General features: G+C 35.3%; 1 long non-coding RNA gene across 1 annotated transcript; it reads right to left on the bottom strand.

Annotated features, from left to right (window-relative positions):
- Positions 1-462: 462 nt before the first annotated feature.
- On the bottom strand, positions 463-3090 carry LOC136540845 (uncharacterized). Its single transcript, XR_010780026.1, has 5 exons — positions 2940-3090; positions 1808-1869; positions 985-1092; positions 731-890; positions 463-620 (listed from the first exon to the last, which is right to left on the bottom strand). It is a non-coding gene; the product is annotated as an uncharacterized lncRNA (long non-coding RNA).
- Positions 3091-7667: the final 4577 nt, after the last annotated feature.

Raw genomic sequence — 7667 nt, 5'->3', positions numbered from 1 at the left:
GTTGTAACACATTTATATATCTATTGAAACATTTATCTAGTGTTATAGTGATTCTATGTTGTAACACTTTTTTTAGCTATAGTAACACTTTAATAATATGATGGAGTACATAGTTTGTAACACATCTACTGTAACATTGTCTAGTGTTACAATGATTTTCTTTTGTAACAATTTTTTAGTGTTCTAGTAACACTTCCACATTGTAGTAGAGTATATAGTGTGGAATGGAGTAACACATGTTTTACAACACATGTTTTACCTATTGTAACATATTCAACTTTTTAAATAAAATATTTATATTACCCTTACATGTGGGCTACACATTGCAGAATCACACAAATATGACACATTATAGAATCTCATGAGCCGCAAATTTCAATAACCATAGCAAGATCCACAAATTATTTGAAGATTTCAACGTAATACTTGTTCAAATCAAGTGACAATATAGGTACATAACGATGTGGCTCTAGCTTGAGAGCAACTACATATAGTATTGAAGAGTACAAGCCCATACTACTAGAAATGAAAGTGTGATATCTAGTGTTCTTAAATTCCATTGCTTCTTCATCCATTTTTGCACACATCAATATAAGAATTCAGCCATTAATCATTTCAACCTGCAAAGAGAAAGTTATAACATTAAATATTATTCTATCTATGTTAGTTGATGTAAACTTAAAAGCTAGTATGAACATACAAATGTCAAAGTCCAAACAATTGTTACCACCTTTGGCAAGGGCATCACCAATGTTATTGTACCCAGGATGATTGATATCCACTTTGTAGAATTGATTTTGTCTCAACTCCACCAAAACATGTTTTTGGATTAGTGCTCAAAAGACCTTATTTGGATATTTTGTAGTCATGAGTACCACTGTGGACCGAACCTATATTAATTTGACATATCACTTAGCGACCAACAAACATCATTTGTTTATCAAAGATAATGTAGTTAAGATAAGTGATATTTTGTTCACCTACCTTCATTGGAGGAGGTTGCTCATGTTTTGGTCTCTTGTGGCATGTAGCCTTGTCATGAGCTACCTCTTATTGTGCAATGGTGGTCTCTCCAAGCACTCCATGATGATCCTTACATATGAAACAAAATAAAATAAACATTTTACTATAATAAATATGAAAATATGGTTCTGACATTTTGTACCTTTATTATTCTACATCTATAGAATTTCTTGGGCAAGAATTAAACTGAAAGGAAGAGAATGGTAATTGCAATTATACAGTGTTATAATGTTATTTATCTTTAATAAATTAACATTATAAGTCTAATATATCATATTCAATGGTTCAATGAAAAGATGTACCGCTATTTGTCTAGAATCATTAGCAGAGCATTATGGAGACATTGTTTCTACTTCTAGAATTAGTAATTCCTTGTCATTAGTGTCACCTTAGCATTAGTTCCAATACAAATTCTTGTAAATCATAATCACTAGGCAAAAATATTGACATATAAATAAACTAAGAGTATATTATTCTTGAATACAACAAACCAGTTGATAACCTTTTTATTAGAAAAATAGATCATCATCATCACTATATGTAGACTCACATGGTTCTTTGTTCTAGTAAAGAGGACAAATGAAAACAACATGAATTATTATAAAAAAAGCCTTTGTAGATAAAGAAGTATTTCATGAAGAAGAGATTTTACCAATTGATCATTCTATTTAAGGAATCCATCTTTCTAATTTGGTGCAACACATTGAACTCTCTAAAAAATTTAAACAATATTAAAGCCAATAGGGACTAAATTATGTGAGAATATGCTAAATAAAGCAAATACCTTTTTTATAAGCATTGCTTAATTCTTTGAATTACCATGACCACTTCCGCTACACCATTCTCCTAGAAAAGATATAGAGTAACATTTCAATATAGAGTTACAACACAAAAGAGAAATACTACTATATCAAACTGACACTTAATAGTTCCTAGATCTCTACCAGATGACCATTATTAGTATTCTAATATTTATATATTTTTTCATGATTCCCTAATTCTGGGATAGATGGTCGTCAATTAAATGTTAAGAAGTGTAAAACTAAATTAATTCATATAAAGCACATTGCATCCAAAGTACTGACACTATTTCCATGGTGTTGCTTGCTAAAAATCTATTTCACTAATTGACAAGTTGGTCATGAGAATGGAAACTTCATAAAATGGCACTTGAGTGACAGAAAAACATATTCACATAACTTTGAATAAATGAACATATGAATAGAAATTGAACATATATGCCCAATATACATAGAGCAAACTACTGTTGTTTTGTTTGGTCATCTAGTGGGATTGCTTTAGTCATGAATCACATTGCCCTACTGATTCTGATTTCTGAATGAAATAAGATGTTAGTTGACTGATTACAAGGAAAAATATGAGAGCAATGGCATTGCTACGAATAAGAAGCATCACAATTTCATTGGTCTAATTAGGTTAAAAAAGATGTGGTTGCAGTTATACAATAGTTCACATATGAGCACACGCACACAGTCGAACTTTATCTCTAGGCAATAGATGCAAATGCATGGGTGCAAATCTGAGACAACAATTGGCGAATGGTAGACCATGTAAGTTTTTTCTGTAAGATACACAATCATCGTGAACGTGAACGCATTCACAGGTTCATATGTACATTTGTCAAGTTCTAAGAATTGCACAATCAGGGCACTGCAAATTCAGTATGTCCGTAGTAGAGCATCACAGGAAGAGATTAAGAAGAAAATGACAAATCCAAAATAAATCAAGGCTGACAAATCCACAGCACATCAAGGCTGAGATGACCAAATCATATCAAGGCATCAAGAGGAATTCTATTCCATGTTAAAAACTGAACCTAGGTTTCCACAAATTTTAATCAGAGATGTGGTGATCATGACAGAGGGAAAAAGTGAGATGTTAGACGAGCATCATACTTTCTATGTTGGAAGATTTTGGAGCCGTTGTCGAGTTAAAACTTGTTGATACCCTTGGCGTTGAGTGGTTGCTTGTTCTCAACCGAGCCGCAAATCGCTGTGACCAACGCGTAGGTGCTTGTCCCGTCCCAATCACATTGAAGTAGTCCGCGATGCACGCGTACGGCCTGTCTAGCTCCTACATTCCCACCACTAAATTGTTTTTACCTAAGTAGCTACCAAAGCATTTTTCATATATTTCAATTTATTTCTGGATAAATATTTACACATTTATTAATAATATTTTCATAATGTTTTGATACATTTAATTTTTGAAATGTTAATTAATAAATATATCATTTTATATGAGTTGCCTTTTATCTTGAAAACCTTGCCATTCACCCATCTCGCACTAAAATCCATGGAGGCATTCCTGCAAAAGGTAAACTGCTTCAGCTTTCTCTCAACACTAAGAATGCCTCCATTTACAGTCAGGAAGAGTCAAAACATGACTTACCTATGAAAGCAAACCTCTATTTTCCAATGGAACTTCTCAGGGATCGATTGAGAGACATTCATTTTGACACGAATTTGGCTTGCATAGCTATCAAGAAGTAACCTTGGCACTCCAGATTGGTGGACTCGCTCACAAAATTGTCTATCCAAGGGGGAGGGAACAAATGAAACCTCTAGATTTCATATGAACGAGGATACAAGAACTTTGTCTGAAAATAAGAAAGTCACTGATGAATGACTTTTACTTAATGACATGATAACAAGCATATAATACTTAAATTGACAATATTATGTCTTGTAAAATTGAGCTAACTTGTACAAATTGAATTATGGTTTCTGCATTGTTTTTCTTAACTTCTCTCCAATCTTTGGCACCAACCGGACAGTAACCACCATTTCCAATGGGTTGTCCAAGCATATTACATCTTATTACTATCCGATCTCCTTCCAGTAGATCCCAAACATGTGTTAAAACGGTCCCCTTTCGCTTATTTGGTACTCTATCGCCATCACCTATTAAAAACAAAATGATAGTGATAGTAACTAGTTAAGATGCAGTCCATATGAATGAGATTGATCTAACTACATTTCCATTTCCCATAATCCTTGATCAACTCAATAAAAAATAAGAATAAAAGATAATTTACATCTAAGTATTTCAACTAAGCAATGACACTAGCGTTTTCTCACAGATTTGCAAACTAAATTTACAAAAGATTTCGGCAAGGTAATAAAATATTGTAGATCATTTTAAATTAAGTTCCATGTAAGGCAGATGACAATAGTTGATCCACCATCAATATCTTTATTGTATATTTGGAACTCTTTTAAGTGAAAAATGACAAATCAGATAAATCCTTGTGTTACCGAGAATATTGTTCTATTAGACTATCACTACGCAGGAATTTCGACGAGCAGGTACCGAGAACGCACACAACAAGGCTACAGCAAGGCAGTCGACGCCCATATCATATTAGCTGCGGCGGCACCGGTGACCCGCGAGCCTCACATCCGATGCCTCTGCTCTAGAACCCGGGGGCGTGGATTGATAGGGCGATTCATCTTTACCTTAACAGGCCGATGAACTCATGGCATAAGAGAGCATGTTCATGAGGCTGGTGGAGAGCGGAAAGGGGTGCAGGCGGTGAATCTCCGGCGAGGTCTGGGAAGGCGAGGGTGGACGACGGAGCAGCTGTCGCGGCGCGAGATGAACGGGACGGGCGGCGGCGGCGGGCGGTAAAAGAGAACAGGCGCGCGCTGGGGAGTTGCAAATTGGATCTATCGTTCTATTTGAGGTCCTGGGGAGACGGTTTTTTCTTTTTTATATATAAAAAATATTTTCCTTGACTTATTTTTTTTCTCCCCCCCTCCCCCCGCGTCCAGTTTCTTTCTGTTTCTTTCTTTTCGTATATATATAGTGGCCTCCCCATTCCATGTTTTTTTCGTTTTTCCCTTTGTGTGTGGAGTATCTATCCTTTCCACGTTTTTTTGTATCACTGTTTTTCCTTATAAACGTCAAGAATAAATAATAAATACAATATTATGGGACCTTGAAACCTTGACCCTTCTCTGATAAACAAATATTCCCACCACTAAATTGTTTTTACCTAAGTAGCTACCAAAGCATTTTTAATATATTTCAATTTATTTCTTGATAAATATTTACACATTTATTAATAATATTTTTATAATTTTTTGATACATTTAATTTTGGAAATGTTAATTAATAAATATATCATTTTCTACGAGTTGCCTTTTATGTATATGTGCTAAATACACATACCTTAATCCCTATATGTATAATTACTATATATGTTCTACTAAAACATAAAACATTTGAACTTGATTTCATGCTGTCTGGTTCGAATTCATTTCATCCTTAAGGCGATTATTGGTTTCTAGCTATGGTCTGACCTAGCTAGTGAGGCACAATCTCAACTTGCTCTGGGTGCTCTGCCAAACTGGCCCTAAGGACACCCGCAATGGTTAGAGCTAGTTAGTAGCTCTAAGCCAATTCTCTAATAGTGTCAACTTTAGCATATAGCTTTTAACACAGATAGCCCCACATGACACTTAAATAACCTTGAAGTGTGTGCAAGAGCTTAGCTCAAGAGCTAGCTTTTTTCTCTCTTCTATTAAAATATAAGAAAAATACTTAGAGCTAGCTTAAAAATCGATTGTCGGAGCTGCCCTAAGATATCCATGCAACTACTTGCTCATGTATCTTACATAGAGCTGACTCGGTCAAAACATAACAGGTACAACAACAAAAATTCTTTAGGGATACACACTAGGACAATTATATGGACAAATTAAGTTAATCTCAAAATTTTTCAGTTCAACTCTCTAGATGTACTTACAAGGGTAGAGTTTTCGTGTGTTTGCTCATAAGGACGAGTGTGGACAAGTGCTATGAGCATCTACATCAATTAGGGCTAGATAAAAAGCTCAATGGGCTAGCTTAGTGATTCATTTCAACATTGCTCTTATTCACCTTTATTTTTTCAAGTTCCAAATTAGTTCTTTTTTAAAGAAATTTAATTTTATATTGTCTCGTTAAGCTTGTGTGAAATTGGGTATCAAACAATGAGTGACAAATAATAATATATCAATTTTGATGAAAAAGCTTGAAAAATGCTCTTATGCAACCTGACTGCAAATCAAACAAAAATGCTGAGCTAGATAAAAATAGAACTCTTTTGGTGTACTCCTTCCGTTCCAAATTATAAAACATTTTAGCTTTTCTAGATTCATGGCTTTTGCTATGCACTTAGATATACATTGTATCTCAATGCATAGTAAAAATAATGTATTTAGAAAAGTCAAAACATCTTATAATTTAGGATGGAGTTAGTAATAAAATATAATAAATTAAATTTTGTAGTGAAATGGCTATATCGAGATAAATAGGGAATTATACTTTTATAAAAAATAGAGGATTTTCCATGACTTAGGAGAATTTGATTTGGGGGAATTTCTTATGTGCCATTAAAAAAGATCGCAATGCCCTGTGTGTCCCTGAAAAAGTTCAGCGATCTTCAGCGTCACTGCTCTAACTTTTTTATGCCCTCAATGCCACTTCCGTCAGTTTGAGCTCTAACGCCGTCAAACTGCAGGTGTGAAAAGTCGAAAATACCCTTATGTCTAAATATGTCATTAATTTTTTTAGCATCTTAACAACTTCAAATGAAAAAACTCAAAACTTGAAAGTTGTAGATCTCGTCGAGATCTATAATTTTGATATAAAAATTATTTTTATTTAATTCCACAAAAAAGATATGATTTTTCTAAGATATATTAATCGTATCAAATCATATTTTTTTGCGAAATTAAATGAATATAATTTTTATATGAAAATTATAGATCTCGACGAGATCTACAACTTTCTAGTTTTAAGTTTTTTCCATTTGAAGTCGTTAAGATGCTCAAAAAAATTAATGACATATTTAGACATAAGTGTATTTTTACTTTTCACACCTGTAGTTTGACGGTGTTAGATCCTATACTGACAGCAGTGGCATGGAGGACACAAAAAAAGTTAAAATAGTGGCGCTAAAGACCGCTGAACTTTTCTAGAGACACACAGAATATTGCGATTTTTTTATGGCCACATGAATTCCCCCAATTTGATTTCGGAGTACACTCCAGCCTCACGCGTTCCTTCAATTTCCCCACTCTCGTTCCTCTTCCCCACGCGAACCACATCTTCGGCGGGCAAATCCGTTTCCCGCGGAACTAACGCGCCAAATCCCAGTTTCCCGCGACACCCACGCGCCTAATCCCTCAGTTTCCCACGCCACCCACGCACCACGTACCTCTCGTCCTACTTCCCACCGCACCCACGCAATCTAAATCCATTTGTACCTCGTAGCTTCCCCGAAACCTAGCATCCCCAATCTCCAAATCTTTAACAGTGATGAGCCACCGATCCAAACGGGAGGTCGCTCCTCCCTCATTTCAAGCTCTATCTGCTAGCGTTCCTTGGTGGGGTGCTGCAGTGTAGCCCCAAGTTGCCTTCGCACAGCCTGGTGAATCCATGGTCCCTCCTCCAGGTAAAACCGCTAATCTCAATGGTCTTAAGTGAGAAACAAATCGAAACAGGGTCACCACAGCAAGATCTGTTGCGGCCAAAATCAAAGCCGCAAGTTGTAACTTGGGGTTTGTGCTAGGAATCGAAGTTATAGCAGCTGTAGTATGTATAGTATGTGGTTTGTTTTTATCTGGATCGACATA

This window comes from Miscanthus floridulus, chromosome 2 (assembly GCF_019320115.1).
Source record: "Miscanthus floridulus cultivar M001 chromosome 2, ASM1932011v1, whole genome shotgun sequence".
Lineage (NCBI taxonomy): Eukaryota > Viridiplantae > Streptophyta > Magnoliopsida > Poales > Poaceae > Miscanthus > Miscanthus floridulus.
The sequence above is the reverse complement of the archived record's forward strand: the minus strand, read 5'-3'. Positions and strand labels throughout refer to the sequence as shown.